Source organism: Ranitomeya imitator, chromosome 1 (assembly GCF_032444005.1).
Source record: "Ranitomeya imitator isolate aRanImi1 chromosome 1, aRanImi1.pri, whole genome shotgun sequence".
In the NCBI taxonomy this organism is placed as follows: domain Eukaryota; kingdom Metazoa; phylum Chordata; class Amphibia; order Anura; family Dendrobatidae; genus Ranitomeya; species Ranitomeya imitator.
Genome location: NC_091282.1, coordinates 377,112,180 through 377,129,130, shown reverse-complemented (window position 1 = coordinate 377,129,130; position 16,951 = coordinate 377,112,180). Strand labels below are relative to the sequence as shown.

At 45.5% G+C, this 16,951-nt stretch overlaps 1 long non-coding RNA gene across 2 annotated transcripts; it reads right to left on the bottom strand.

Annotated features, from left to right (window-relative positions):
* Window positions 1-14,754: 14,754 nt before the first annotated feature.
* On the bottom strand, window positions 14,755-16,345 carry LOC138657811 (uncharacterized). Of its 2 annotated transcripts, XR_011317200.1 has the most exons (5): window positions 15,792-16,345; window positions 15,594-15,677; window positions 15,420-15,512; window positions 15,269-15,343; window positions 14,755-14,877 (listed from the first exon to the last, which is right to left on the bottom strand). It is a non-coding gene; the product is annotated as an uncharacterized lncRNA (long non-coding RNA). The 2 variants fall into 2 exon arrangements; XR_011317199.1 differs by having other exon boundaries at window positions 15,269-15,512.
* Window positions 16,346-16,951: the final 606 nt, after the last annotated feature.

Below are 16,951 nucleotides of genomic sequence, written 5' to 3'. Positions count from 1 at the left end.
AACATTAGTGCATTAATACATCACCACACCAAATTTTGAGCATTTGAGCAGGATTTGGAGAGTTTTTACTCCAAAAAAATCAGTCTGAATGTGTGCTAGCTTAAACTGAGTTTTGTAGCCAAATCCTCCTCCTAATCTCAAATCTCTAAGTTGTGACACTTTTTAAGTTTTAACATAGCCATGAAACACATTATGATTTGCAACATGTTTACAAGATCGGAACCATTATAAGCACATAAGCACAACACAAGAACCACCATCATTACATGAATGCGCATCAAAACCACCATCATTACATGAATGCAGCACCAGAACCACCATCAGAACATGAATTAAGCGACAGAACCACCATCTGTCCATGAATACAACCTCAGAATCACCTTCAGTACATGAATGCAGCGTCAGAAACACCAGCAGTACATGAATGCAGCACCAGAACTACCATATGTACATGAATACAGCGGCAGAACTGCAGTTAGTACATGAATGCAATGTCAGAATCACCATGAGTACATAACGCAGCACCAGAAATGCCATCAGTACATACATGTAGCACCAGAAACACCGCCAGTACATAAAAGCAGCACCACAACCACTGTCAGTACATGAATGCAATGCCAGAACCATCAATACATGAATGCAGCAAAATAAACATTATCAGTACATGAATACAGCGCCAGAAATACAGTCAGTACATGAATGCAGTGAAAGAACCTCTATCAGTACATGAATGCATCGACAAACTTAGTACAGTAATCACTTGTAATAACATGTCAGATCCATATACATTTGTATTGCATGAACCTACAATTTCCAGTATGTACTTAACAATAGTAAGGAGATGCTGGGAGTTGTTACCAGCCATCATCCGACTGCAGACTATAGAGGAACCACAGCACTGATGAGACATAGTCAGTATCACAAAAGCATTTACATCCAGCTATCATTCAGGTAACATTACATTCCTCTAACAGAGTCAAGCTTATGACTCTGTTAGAGGAAAAGGTGAAAGTCTTCAGAAGAGGATAGCTACATTGAAGCTCATCAAAGAAGATGAGGATTTCCTTGACAGAGCAGAAGAATGTCTTCAGAATGTTGCAAGAGAAGAACTTTTCAGTGTTCCTGCAGCAGCTAATAACAGAGTAGAAATAACTATTCAGAATGTTCGAAGAGAAGCATGTGATCCAAAGAAGCAGGAGGATGGGGAGGCAGTCAGCACTCATACCGCTTGAGAACTGCTACTCTCTCTTCTGGATAAGGTAGGAAGGAGATGTAAAAGAAAATTTACATGAAGCAAAAAAAGATGAAAAACTTACTTCGGTCCCTATCGAAACAGTTGTGTAATTTTACCTTAGGCTCAGATGACTGATTATTGTGGCGTAAAACCTCTGTAGAGGAGGAAAATGCAAGCTGTTATTGCTGCTTGATGTCTGCCACTTCCAAAGACAAAGATCTCTAGAACGGCACTGCCACCGGAAGTGAGTATAGGTGTGATTATTTTACATGGAAGAAACATAGGGATTGATAAAGGGTTGTACAAGTAGTGGACAACCCATTAAAACTATAAAAAAAAATCTATGGTAATCGATGAGTATACCATCTTACAGTTGTGCTCAAAAGTTAACATGCCCCAGCAAAATTTTTGCTTTCTTGGCATTTTTTCAGAGAATATGAATATGAATATTGTCAAACCACTGTCTTTTCACTTTTTAAATCATAATGACAACCCAAAACATCCAAATGACCCTGATCAAAAGTTTACATAACCCATTTCTTAATACTATGCATTGCCCCCTCTAACATCAATGACAGCTTGAAGTCTTTTGTAGTAGTGAATGAGGCTCTTTATTTTATCAGATGGTAAAGCTGCACACTTTTCTTGGCAAAAAGCCTCCAGTCCCTGTAAATTCCTGGGCTGTCTTGCATGAACTGTGAGCTTTAGATCTCCCCAGAGTGGTTCAATGATGTTGAGGTCAGGAGAATGAGATGGCCACTCCAGAACCTTCACTTTGTTCTGCTGTAGCCAATGACACGTCGACTTGGCCTTGTGTTTTGGATCGCTGTCATGTTGGAATGTCCAAGTATGTCCCATGCGTAGCTTCCAGGCTGATGAGTGCAAATGTGCCTCCAGTATTTGCAGATAACGTGCTGCATTCATCTTTCCTTCAACTGTGACCAAGTTTCTTGTGCCTTTGTAGCTCACACATCCCCAAAACATCAGCAATCCACCTCCATGCTTTACAGTAGGAATGGTGTTCTTTTCATCATAGGCCTTGTTGACCTCTCTCCAAATGTATCATTTATGGTTGTGGCCAAAAAGTTCAATTTTGGCCTCATCACTCCATATTTCCTTGTATCAGACGTTTTGAGGCTTGTCTGTGCTTTTTTGTGTATTGTAGGCCAGATACTTTGTGGCATTTGCGCAGTAATGGCTTTCTTCTTGGACTTGATCATGCAGCCCATTTTTCTTCAAGTGCCTCCTTATTGTGCATCTTGAAACAACCACTGCTCGCACTGGTTAGGGCTGGGACTGGTTAGGACCGAGCCCGTGCTGAGAGTGACAAGAGACCCGTTTCCCCTAAACCCATCTCGTGGTCTAGCTGTGCTGCAGCTATTAGGTGTTTGGGGTGCCAAGGGCCAGGACATGTGGCTGCCAACTGCCCCCTGACAGCTGAATCCATGGACTGCAGGTTTCCTCGCCGTGTATTGCTGTACGCCCGGGCCATCTTCACCGTGGATCTGTTCGTTCCAGTGGGTGAACCACATCTGTGCCAGGTGTGCATCAACAGACACTAGACCGAGGCTCTCCTGAACTCAGGGAGCCTAGTGACACTTGTGCATGGGTCATTAATCTCGGGGTTAGAACCCACTGGAAAAAAAATGGGTGTTGTATGCATTCATGGTGAACTTCGTGAGTATCTGACAGTGGAGGTTACATTTTTTTACACCATTCGGAGAGGTTAAACATGTGGTGGAGGTAGTGAAGACCCTTCCTTACGGCGCTGTCCTGGGGAGACACTTGCCCCTGTTCTGGTCCCTGGAGAAAAATAAAATGAACCCTCTCAGGGCAAATATTTTTCCGGGTGCAGAGCCCAAAGATCCCAAGACAGGGATTCCTGTCATAGGAGTCACCCCATCGGGAAAGAGTGTGAAAAGGATAGGTTTCCCCTATAGGTGACGGCAGGAGAGGTCAATGAGGCCCCACAATTCCAGAGCTGTAAGTGCCCCGGGGGACATTTGGGACAGCCCAGCTCCAGGATCCCACTCTGGTGTGGGCACTAGAAAGAGAGATAGAGGTCAGTAGCATAGCTACTGGGGGGGCAGAGGGGGTGGGAGCCCAGGGCCCCACGCTCTGAGGGGGCCCACCCGGAGCTACGCTATGTAACTGTACTGGCGTGCTCCGTGCGCCGATACAGTTACATTCTGCGGCAGAGCAGGGAGAATCGAACTCCCTGCTCTGCCGCCCAGCCGCAGTGCGGCCCCTGAGGCGGTGGGCCCTGTGCCAGCAGTGGGCCCCCGCCTGTCAACGCAGGGTCAGCTGTATAGGCTGCATGCCGATACAGCTGACCGCATTGATGAGAGAGGGAGCGTTACGCTCCTTCTCCCATCATCCTCCTGTCAGTGTATGACGTCACTGACGCCGACACTGAGAGGGGGTCGCGATGACATCAGTACTCGGTGCCCGCTGTCTGGAGATGAGCGGTAGCTCAGAGCACCGCGGGAACAAGGAGGAAGAAAGGTGAGTATTGGATTTTTTTTAATCAGGTGCATTATACTGTACTGGCTTCCTAATGGGGGTGCATTATATTATACAGACTGCCTATGGGCATACATTATTCTGTACTGGCTGCCTATGGAGGTGCATTATACTGTACTGGCTGCCTATTGAGGGTGCATTATACAGTACTGGCTGCCTAATGGGGGGCATTATACAGTACTGGCTGCCTATGGGGGTGTATTATACTGTACTGGCTGCCTATGGGGGTGCATTATACTGTACTGTCTGCCTATGGGGGTGCATTATACTGTACTCGCTGCCTATGGGGAGTGCATTATACTATACAGGCCTATGGGGACTGCTTTATACTATACACTAGACTGTGGCCCGATTCTAACGCATCGGGTATTCTAGAATATGCATGTCCCCGTAGTATATGGCCAATGATGATTCCAGAATTCGCGGCAGACTGTGCCCGTCGCTGATTGGTCGAGGCAACCTTTATGACATCATCGTCGCCATGGCAACCATTATGACATCATCGTCACTCTGCCCGTCTCTGATTGGTCGAGGCCTGGCGGCCTTCGACCAATCAGAGACGCGGGATGTCTACGTCCTTTATGACATCATCGTCGCTGTGCCCGTCGCTGATTGGTCGAGGCCGCCACGCAGGATTTCTACGTCGATACTGTGCCTGTCTCTGATTGGTCGAGGCCTGGCGGCCTCGACCAATCAGAGAGGCGGGATTTCCAGGACAGACAGACAGACAGAAAGACAGACAGACAGACAGACGGAAAAACCCTTAGACAATTATATATAGATGCCTATGGGGAGTGCATTATACTATACAGGCCTATGGGGAGTGCATTATACTATGCAGGCCTATGGGGAATGTATTACACTATGCAGACCTATAGGGAGTGCATTATACTATACAGGCCTAAGGGGAGAACATTATACTATACAGGCCTATGGGGAGTGCATTATACTATACAGGCCTATGGGGAGTGCATTATACTATACAGGCCTATGGGGAGTGCATTATATTGTACTGGCTGCCTAATGGGGGTGCATTATACTGGACTGGCTGCCTAATGGGGGTGCATTATACTGTACTGGCTGCCTAATGTGGGTGCATTATACTATACTGACTGCCTAATGGGGGTGCAATATACTATACAGACTGCCTAATGGGGGTGCATTATCCCCTTTCTGACCTCGGATGGGATAGTACTTCTGAGGTCACATCTGAGGTCACATCTCCTGCTCATCGCCGAAGCCCACATCAAAGCCGCGACATGTCAGCTGTTTTGAACAGCTGACATGTGCACGCAATAGCGGCGAGTGGAGTCGCGATACACCCGCCGCTATTAACTAGTTAAATGCCACTGTCAAACGCTGACAGCTGCATCTATCTACCGCATCCGGCCACGCGGCCGGAAATCCGCTCATCGCTGACCCCGTCACATGATCGGGGGTCAGCGATGCATCAGGATAGTAACTATAGAGGTCCTTGAGACCTCTATGGTTACTGATGCCGGCTTGCTGTGAGCGCCACCCTGTGGTCGGCGCTCATAGCAAGCCTGTATTAAGCTACCTAGGAGGGATCTGATGATCAGGCTATGCCAGCTTCTAGCCTCCCATAGAGGCTATTGAAGCATGGCAAAAGTTAAAAAAATGTTAAAAAAATATGAAATAAATAAAAAAAATATAAAAGTTTAAATCACTCCCCTTTCGCCCCATTCAAAATAAAACAATAAAAATAAAATCAAATATACACATATTTGGTATAGCCAGGTTCAGAATCGCCCGATCTATCAATAAAAAAAGATTAACCTGATGGTTAAATGGCGTAGAAAAAGATTTGAAACGCCAAAATTAGGTTTTTTAGGTCGCCGCGACATTGCATTAAAATCCAATAACGGGCGATCAAAAGATTGTATCTGCCCCAAAATTTATCACTAAAAATGTCAGCTTGGCATGCAAAAAATAAGCCCTCTCCCGACCCCAGATCACGAAAAATGGAGACGCTGCGGGTATCGGAAAATGGAGCTTTTTTTTTTTTTTTTTAGCAAAGTGTGGAATTTTTTTCACCACTTAGATAAAAAATAACCTAGACATGTTTGGTGTCTATGAACTCGTAATGATCTGGAGAATTATAATGGCAGGTCAGTTTTAGCATTTAGTGAAGCTAGCAAAAAAGCCAAACAGAAAACACGCATGGGACTGCACTTTTTTTTTGCAATTTCACCGCACTTGGATTTTTTTTCCCATTTTCTAGTACACGACATGGTAAAACCAATGATGTCTTTCAAAAGTACAACTCGTCCCACAAAAAGTAAGCCCTCACATAGCCATATTGATGGAAAAATAAATAAGTTATGGCTCTGGGAAGGAGGGGAGCGAAAAATGAACACGGAAAAACAGAAAATCCCAAGGTCATGAAGGGGTTATACTATATTGGCTGCCTAATGGGGGTGAATTATATTGTACTGGCTGCCTAATGGGGGTGCATTATACTATCCAGGCTGCCTAATGGGGGTGCATTATACTATACAGGCTGCCTAATGGGGGTACATTATATTGTACTGACTGCCAAATGGGAGTGCATTATACTATACAGACTGCCTAACGTGGTTGCATTATACTATACTGGCTGCCTAATGGGGTGCATTATACTATACAGACTGCCGAATGGGGGTGCATTATAATTTACTGGCTGCTTAATGGGGGTGCATTATACTATACAGGCTGCCTGATGGGGGACCATTATATTGTACTGGCTGCCAAATGGGAGTGCATTATACTATACAGACTGCCTAACGTGGTTGCATTATACTATACTGGCTGCCTAATGGGGTGCATTATACTATACAGACTGCCTATGGGGGTGCATTATACTCTACTGTCTGCCTAATGTGGGTGCATTATACTATACAGGCTGCCTAATGGGGTGCATTATACTGTACTGGATGCCTACTGGGGATGTATTATACTATACAGATTGCCTATTATGGGTGCATTATACTGTACTGGCTGCCTAATAGGTGTGCATTATACTATACAGACTGCTGAATGGGGGTGCATTATAATTTACTGGCTGCTTAATGGGGGTGCATTATACTATACAGGCTGCCTAATGGGGGAACATTATATTGTACTGGCTGCCTAAAAGGTGTGCATTATACTATACAGACTGCCGAATGAGGGTGCATTATAATGTACTAGCTGCCTATGTGGGTGCATTATACTGTACTGGCTACCTAATGAGGGTGCATTATACAGTACTGGCTGCCTAATGTAGGTGCTTTATACTGTACTGGCTGCCTATTGTGGGTGCATTATACTATACTGGCTGCCTATTGTGGGTGCATTATACTATACTGGCTGCCTAATGGGGTGCATCTATATATAATCGTCTAAGGGGTACTTCCATCTGTCTGCCTGTCTGTCTGTCTGTCTGTAACGGAAATGCTGCGTTGCTGATTGGTGACACTAAGCGACAGGCTTAGTCCGGCCGCAAATTGGCCCCTCCCTACTCTTCTCCAGTCAGTGCCCCTCCCTACTCCCCTCCAGTCAGTGCCAGTGTGTCGCCCGGACCAACTTTTTACTATTGATGCTGCCTATGCAGCATCAATAGTAAAGAGATATAATGTTAAAAATAATAAAAAAAATTGTTCTATTCTCACCTTCCGCTGTTGACCGATGCGTGCGATATTGCTGCCAGCTTCCGTTCCCAGTGATGCATTGCGAAATTACCCAGATGACTTAGCTGGCGGCAGCATCGCGCGCATTGAGACAGCTTCGGTGGACCCCGGAGGGTGAGTATATAACTATTTTTTATTTAATTTTTTTTAAAAACAGGGATATGGTGCCCACACTGCTGTATACTACGTGAGCAGTGTTATATACTGCGTGGCCTGTGTTATATACTACGTGGCCTGTGTTATATACTGCGTGGGCTGTGCTATATATTACGTGGGCTGTGCTATATATTACGTGGGCTGTGTTATATACTACATGGCTGCTATATACTACGTGGCTGCTATATACTACGTGGCTGTATTTTATACTACGTGGCTGACTGTTACATTGCCTGTGCTATATACTATGTGGCTGTTATATACTATATGGCTGCTATATACTATGTGACTGTGCTATATGCTACGTGGCTGTGCTATATACTACATGGCTGTCTGTGTTATATACGTGGCTGTGTTATATACTGCGTGGCTGTGCTATATACTGCGTGGCTGTGTTATATACTGCGTGGCTGTGCTATATACTACGTGGCTGTTCTAAGCGTGACGTACATACATATTCTAGAATACCGATGCATTAGAAACGGGCCACCATCTAGTTATACTATAAAGGCTGCCTAATGGGGGTACATTATACTATACAGACTGCCTAATGGAAGTGCATTATACTATACAGGCCGTCTAATGAAGGTGCATTATATTATACTGACTGCCTGTTGGGGGTGCATTATACTAAACAGACTACCTAATGGAGGTGCATTATACTGTACTGGCTGCCTAATGGGGGTGCATTATACTATACAGGCTGCCTAATGGGGGTGCATTATACTATACAGACTGCCTAATTGGGGTGCATTATACAGTACTGGCTGCCTGATGGGGGTGCATTGTACAGTACTGGCTGCCTATGGGGGTGCATTATACTGTACTGGCTGCCTATCGGGGTGCATTATATTGTACTGGCTGCCTATGGGGAGTGCATTATACTATACAGGCCTGTGGGGAGTGCATTATAGTATACAGGCTACCTATTGGGGTGCATTATATTGTACTGGCTGCCTATGGGGGTACATTATACTGTACTGGCTGCCTAATGGGGGTGCATTATACTATACAGATTGCCTAATGGGAGTGCATTATACTATGCAGACTGCCTATTGGGAGTGCATTATACTTTACAGACTGCCCAATGGGGGTGCATTATACTATACAGACTGCCTAATCTGGTGCATTATACTATACAGGCTGCCTATGGGGGTGCATTATTCTATTCAGGTTTCCTAATGTGGTGCATTATACTATACAGATTGCCTTATGGGGGCGCATTATACTATACAGGCTGGCTAATGGGGGTGCATTATACTAAACAGACAGCCTAATGGGGGTGCATTATACTGTACTCGCTGCCTGTGGTGGTGCATTATACTGTACTGGCTGCCTAATTGGGGTGCATTATACTATACAGTCTGCCTAATTGGGGTGCATTGTACAGTACTGGCTGCCTAATGGGGGTGCATTGTACAGTACTGGCTGCCTATGGGGGGTGCATTATACTGTACTGGCTGCCTATCAGGGTGCATTATATTGTACTGGCTGCATATGGGGAGTGCCATCAGTACATACATGTAGCACCAGAAACACCGCCAGTACATAAAAGCAGCACCACAACCACTGTCAGTACATGAATGCAATGCCAGAACCATCAATACATGAATGCAGCAAAATAAACACTATCAGTACATGAATACAGCGCCAGAAATACAGTCAGTACATGAATGCAGTGAAAGAACCTCTATCAGTACATGAATGCATCGACAAACTTAGTACAGTAATCACTTGTAATAACAGGTCAGATCCATATACATTTGTATTGCATGAACCTACAATTTCCAGTATGTACTTAACAATAGTAAGGAGATGCTGGGAGTTGTTACCAGCCATCATCCGACTGCAGACTATAGAGGAACCACAGCACTGATGAGACATAGTCAGTATCACAAAAGCATTTACATCCAGCTATCATTCAGGTAACATTACATTCCTCTAACAGAGTCAAGCTTATGACTCTGTTAGAGGAAAAGGTGAAAGTCTTCAGAAGAGGATAGCTACATTGAAGCTCATCAAAGAAGATGAGGATTTCCTTGACAGAGCAGAAGAATGTCTTCAGAATGTTGCAAGAGAAGAACTTTTCAGTGTTCCTGCAGCAGCTAATAACAGAGTAGAAATAACTATTCAGAATGTTCGAAGAGAAGCATGTGATCCAAAGAAGCAGGAGGATGGGGAGGCAGTCAGCACTCATACCGCTTGAGAACTGCTACTCTCTCTTCTGGATAAGGTAGGAAGGAGATGTAAAAGAAAATTTACATGAAGCAAAAAAAGATGAAAAACTTACTTCGGTCCCTATCGAAACAGTTGTGTAATTTTACCTTAGGCTCAGATGACTGATTATTGTGGCGTAAAACCTCTGTAGAGGAGGAAAATGCAAGCTGTTATTGCTGCTTGATGTCTGCCACTTCCAAAGACAAAGATCTCTAGAACGGCACTGCCACCGGAAGTGAGTATAGGTGTGATTATTTTACATGGAAGAAACATAGGGATTGATAAAGGGTTGTACAAGTAGTGGACAACCCATTAAACCATCTTACAGTTGTGCTCAAAAGTTAACATGCCCCAGCAAAATTTTTGCTTTCTTGGCATTTTTTCAGAGAATATGAATGATAACACCAAAACTTTTTCTACACTCATGGTTAGTGGTTGGGTGAAGCCATTTATTGTCAAACCACTGTCTTTTCACTTTTTAAATCATAATGACAACCCAAAACATTCAAATGACCCTGATCAAAAGTTTACATAACCCATTTCTTAATACTATGTATTGCCCCCTCTAACATCAATGACAGATTGAAGTCTTTTGTAGTAGTTGTGAATGAGGCTCTTTATTTTCTCAGATGGTAAAGCTGCACACTTTTCTTGGCAAAAAGCCTCCAGTCCCTGTAAATTCCTGGGCTGTCTTGCATGAACTGTGAGCTTTAGATCTCCCCAGAGTGGTTCAATGATGTTGAGGTCAGGAGAATGAGATGGCCACTCCAGAACCTTCACTTTGTTCTGCTGTAGCCAATGACACGTCGACTTGGCCTTGTGTTTTGGATCGCTGTCATGTTGGAATGTCCAAGTATGTCCCATGCGCAGCTTCCAGGCTGCTGAGTGCAAATATGCCTCCAGTATTTGCAGATAACGTGCTGCATTCATCTTTCCTTCAACTGTGACCAAGTTTCTTGTGCCTTTGTAGCTCACACATCCCCAAAACATCAGCAATCCACCTCCATGCTTTACAGTAGGAATGGTGTTCTTTTCATCATAGGCCTTGTTGACCTCTCTCCAAATGTATCATTTATGGTTGTGGCCAAAAAGTTCAATTTTGGCCTCATCACTCCATATTTCCTTGTATCAGACGTTTTGAGGCTTGTCTGTGCTTTTTTGTGTATTGTAGGCCAGATACTTTGTGGCATTTGCGCAGTAATGGCTTTCTTCTTGGACTTGATCATGCAGCCCATTTTTCTTCAAGTGCCTCCTTATTGTGCATCTTGAAACAACCACTGCTGGGACTGGTTAGGGCTGGGACTGGTTAGGACCGAGCCCGTGCTGAGAGTGACAAGAGACCCGTTTCCCCTAAACCCATCTCGTGGTCTAGCTGTGCCACAGCTATTAGGTGTTTGGGGTGCCAAGGGCCAGGACATGTGGCTGCCAACTGCCCCCTGACAGCTGAATCCATGGACTGCGGGTTTCCTCGCCGTGTATTGCTGTACGCCCGGGCCATCTTCACCGTGGATCTGTTCGTTCCAGTGGGTGAACCACATCTGTGCCAGGTGTGTATCAACAGACACTAGACCGAGGCTCTCCTGAACTCAGGGAGCCTAGTGACACTTGTGCATGGGTCATTAATCTCGGGGTTAGAACCCACTGGAAAAAAATGGGTGTTGTATGCATTCATGGTGAACTTCGTGAGTATCTGACAGTGGAGGTTACATTTTTTTACACCATTCGGAGAGGTTAAACATGTGGTGGAGGTAGTGAAGACCCTTCCTTACGGCGCTGTCCTGGGGAGACACTTGCCCCTGTTCTGGTCCCTGGAGAAAAATAAAATGAACCCTCTCAGGGCAAATATTTTTCCGGGTGCACAGCCCAAAGATCCCAAGACAGGGATTCCTGTCATAGGAGTCACCCCATCGGGAAAGAGTGTGAAAAGGATAGGTTTCCCCTATAGGTGACGGCAGGAGAGGTCAATGAGGCCCCACAATTCCAGAGCTGTAAGTGCCCGGGGGACATTTGGGACAGCCCAGCTCCAGGATCCCACTCTGGTGTGGGCACTAGAAAGAGAGATAGAGGTCAGTAGCATAGCTACTGGGGGGGCAGAGGGGGTGGGAGCCCAGGGCCCCACGCTCTGAGGGGGCCCACCCGGAGCTACGCTATGTAACTGTACTGGCGTGCTCAGTGCGCCGATACAGTTACATTCTGCGGCAGAGCAGGGAGAATCGAACTCCCTGCTCTGCCGCCCAGCCGCAGTGCGGCCCCTGAGGCGGTGGGCCCTGTGCCAGCAGTGGGCCCCCGCCTGTCAACGCAGGGTCAGCTGTATAGGCTGCATGCCGATACAGCTGACCGCATTGATGAGAGAGGGAGCGTTACGCTCCTTCTCCCATCATCCTCCTGTCAGTGTCTGACGTCACCGACGCCGACACTGAGAGGGGGTCGCGATGACATCAGTACTCGGTGCCCGCTGTCTGGAGATGAGCGGTAGCTCAGAGCGCCGCGGGAACAAGGAGGAAGAAAGGTGAGTATTGGATTTTTTTTAATCAGGTGCATTATACTGTACTGGCTTCCTAATGGGGGTGCATTATATTATACAGACTGCCTATGGGCATACATTATTCTGTACTGGCTGCCTATGGAGGTGCATTATACTGTACTGGCTGCCTATTGAGGGTGCATTATACAGTACTGGCTGCCTAATGGGGGGCATTATACAGTACTGGCTGCCTATGGGGGTGTATTATACTGTACTGGCTGCCTATGGGGGTGCATTATACTGTACTGTCTGCCTATGGGGGTGCATTATACTGTACTCGCTGCCTATGGGGAGTGCATTATACTATACAGGCCTATGGGGACTGCTTTATACTATACACTAGACTGTGGCCCGATTCTAACGCATCGGGTATTCTAGAATATGCATGTCCCCGTAGTATATGGACAATGATGATTCCAGAATTCGCGGCAGACTGTGCCCGTCGCTGATTGGTCGAGGCAACCTTTATGACATCATCGTCGCCATGGCAACCATTATGACATCATCGTCACTGTGCCCGTCTCTGATTGGTCGAGGCCTGGCGGCCTTCGACCAATCAGAGACGCGGGATGTCTACGTCCTTTATGACATCATCGTCGCTGTGCCCGTCGCTGATTGGTCGAGGCCGCCACGCAGGATTTCTACGTCGATACTGTGCCCGTCTCTGATTGCCTATGGGGAGTGCATTATACTATGCAGGCCTATGGGGAATGTATTACACTATGCAGACCTATAGGGAGTGCATTATACTACAGGTCCTTCTCAAAAAATTAGCATATAGTGTTAAATTTCATTATTTACCATAATGTAATGATTACAATTAAACTTTCATATATTATAGATTCATTATCCACCAACTGAAATTTGTCAGGTCTTTTATTGTTTTAATACTGATGATTTTGGCATACAACTCCTGATAACCCAAAAAACCTGTCTCAATAAATTAGCATATCAAGAAAAGGTTCTCTAAACGACCTATTACCCTAATCTTCTGAATCAACTAATTAACTCTAAACACATGCAAAAGATACCTGAGGCTTTTATAAACTCCCTGCCTGGTTCATTACTCAAAACCCCCATCATGGGTAAGACTAGCGACCTGACAGATGTCAAGAAGGCCATCATTGACACCCTCAAGCAAGAGGGTAAAGGTACCTTCACACTGAGCGACGCTGCAGCGATATAGACAACGATACGACCAAAAGGCGATCGCTGGAGCGTCGCTGTTTAGATCGCTGTAGAGACGTCAAACACACCAACGTTCGAACGATGCCGGAGCGATACAGTGACGTAACAGCGACTCACGGATCGTTGTCGCTGGTTGCTTGCTTCACGTCAAACAGCAGTGGTGTAAACGATCCGATGAATTGGCAGCGTAGTCAGATAGGTGTCACCCAGGTGGGTGACACCCAGATAGGTGTCACCCAGGATATGACGTCCCGGCGTCCCAGAATATAAACCGCGACTCTACAGCGATTGATTCACATTGTTCGAGAGCTGCGTATGCATGTTTTTCTGCATTTCTAGCGTCCTGTCCGGAACGATCCTTCTCCAGCTACGATCCTCTTCTACCGTGAACGTTCTGTTCGGAACGCCGTACTCCACTGCCGGCGTCTTCATCGGTTCTTTTATTGCTCATCAACGGTATGTTCAATTTTTTTTTTTTTTTCTGTATTGTAATGGCTATGTAGTAATGCTAGACGCAATGCTTATCTAAGTATATGGTATAGTAATGTATAAAACATATCTGGCAGCTATCTTGTGCATCTGGTAAGCGGACACACAAGATGGAGGCACTTTCGGATGCAGTTTGCAAACTCTTTGGCGCTGTGTAGCATTTTTTGCGCAAACTATATGGTAAGGCCAACCAACTCTTTTGTGTCTACCTTGGCTTAGCTGTCCCTGGCCTGCTCCGCAAGTAAATAAAACAGCTCACAACTGGTAAACTAATTTTTTTTTTTTTCCACAAACTGACCTTATTTTTTTTTGATCAAGAGACAATCACTGTCACGCTATCTATATTCATCAAGTACGGTGTCAGAAAAAATGAATTCATGATAAACATATACAGGCTCATGAATTCACTATTTCTGACACCTGGCAGGTGAGCATAGATATGTACCGTGTGACAACCATTGTCCCCTCAATTTGTGTGATTATGGAGATGCATGTAATATTTTTGGCCCACCTCATATCTGTATACTACAGACACACCAAGCTGCAGTCTTTTTATTTTTAACTACTGGAGATATTATGTGGGCCAAAAAGTGTGTGTGGCGACGTTTCTTGGCGCACGGTGTGTTGCCGGCGGCTATAGACACAATAAACCAAACATAATTGTGTCAAATCAAACTTTTTTTATGTTGTTAACTGAAAAATAACAAGTAACAGAACAATATCCCAAACCATGAAAGAAAAAAAAAAAAATCAGAACCTCCCACGCCTCAAGAGGTGTCGCAGCGTGCGGCCATGTTGCTGTACTTGTTGCAGCATGAGCGCTGCTGTCCGCTCCAGGCGGTCTTGCTTGGCCAGCAGCTCTCTCACGGTGTCCGGTTCTGTGATAGAAGAGGTGGGAGAATGGACAGTGATTAAGCTGCAACGGTGGCATGTGTTTACATAACCAGCAATTTAAGGTACCGTCAAAAATAACGATTTTTGTAACGATATCTTTGATTTCTGTGAAGTTGCAACGATATTGTTAACGCAATCGTTCTGTGTGACAGTGACCCAGCGACCACACAGTGACTTACCAACGATCACGACCAGGTCGTATAGCTGGTAATGATCGTTAGTAAATCGTTTATTGTAAAATGGTACTTTTAACTACACACTCAATTTTGTACTGCCCCAGAGGGCATTTTTTAGGTTCAATGTTTTAGGGTCCGTTTAGTCGTTGTCAAATGTGACATCCCACCGATAACCCCCTCCCACTTTCTCAATACTTACGGAAAAGGGACGCCTGTTGCTCATCCGCGGAGCTGCTGACCACCCATCCCCTGGCTCGGGCCACAGCTCCTGCTGCTGAAAGGAAGCAAATACATATCTGGTTAACAATTGAACTCACTGTGGTGAAGCGCTCGCTGGTTTTGTCACTTACGAATGCTTGTCGCTGGAGAGAATGACGCCGACCCGGGGGAGGAAGATGGGTGTTGAAAGGGCGGGGTTGTGGCCTGCGGTGGGGTTACTGCACCTGTAATGTACACAATATTTAACCTCCCTACTAATGGCCCATATGGCGTCATTAAATTCTAAAAAAGGGTGGTTAACTTACGTGACGACACTGGCTGTGGGCTTCCGCTGCTAGCCGCTGTACTGCTGGCTGCAGTGGGTGCTGTCCTCTGCCGGCGGCGTCTCTCTACACCCCAAAAAAAGACACGCAAGGTTTAGACACCAGAAGTACAGAGCTGTAGACTTAAATAAAAAATTAAGTAGGCGCCATCGCAATTGCCAGACATGAGGGGTAACTTACGTGACGGCCCTGGCTGTGGGCGTACGCTGCTGGCCGCTGTAGTCCTCTGCTGGCGTTGTCTCTCTATACACAAAAAATAAAGAAACACAATGTTTACACACCAAAGTACAGAGCTTCCGACACCCCCACAAATAACAAACCTAGGCCAGTGGCATAAAGGAATAAAATTTAAATTTAACTCCCCAAATCGAGGTACATATATAGAAGGTGGGAAGCGCCACACGGCAGTGCGAGTGTCCCTATTCCCCCCTCCCGATACTGTGTGTCTCCCAATTACACTATACTGTTACTTGCCTTGCCTGGTCTCTGCCCGCAACGTTGCCAGATAAAGTGGCTGTTTGTACCGGAGGTCGGCCCACTTTTTGCGCAGCTGCAGCGCACTGCGCCGGATGCCGAACCTCCGCTCCATCTTCTGGGCAATGTGGCGCAACACCTCATTCTTGTGTAGATTTGGGTGTGCTGGGCGACTCTCCCGGCCCTCATAGTCCATGGCATCCATTTTTTTAACAAAAAAGCGGACCTCTGTCTGCCCCAAAGGAGGACATCGCTGTCTCGCCGCCATTTTAGCAAGAGAGACGCTGTATGGCACCACCCAGCCACGCCCAGAGGAGGTCCTTGATTCTGCCGTTCTGGCGCGCGATTCGCAACGCTATAGCGTCTCCATTTATGCACACCGTCGCGGGTGTGACGTCGGCTCCAGAAGTCACTATTTGGCGTTCCCGTTATAAATCAGCAGCGCTCATCGTCCTGTTTGTTTCAGTGGATGGTACATTTAATGGAGGGTATCTATGGGGTATGGCTGTTGTGTTAACGTTGCTTACAATTAGCCATGTATATCTCTGTGTATGTATATATATGTGTGTGTATGTATGTATGTATATATATATATATATATATATATATATATATATATATATATATATATATAGTACCTTACATCCTATGTTAACATTTTTGTCAAATGGTGCAGCATCGGTGACGCAACGGAGAATGCATTACAGTATTGGATGTCTTGTGTAAGTTTTGAAAATGATATGTAGTAATTTTTTTTTCTTTTTTCCTTTCTCAGGTTGCCATGTCTCATTCGGATGTACCTGTGATTGTTGCGGCCGCGTTATTGGTAGAAGCTCACAACCAGCTGGAGGTTCAAGTGCGAAACA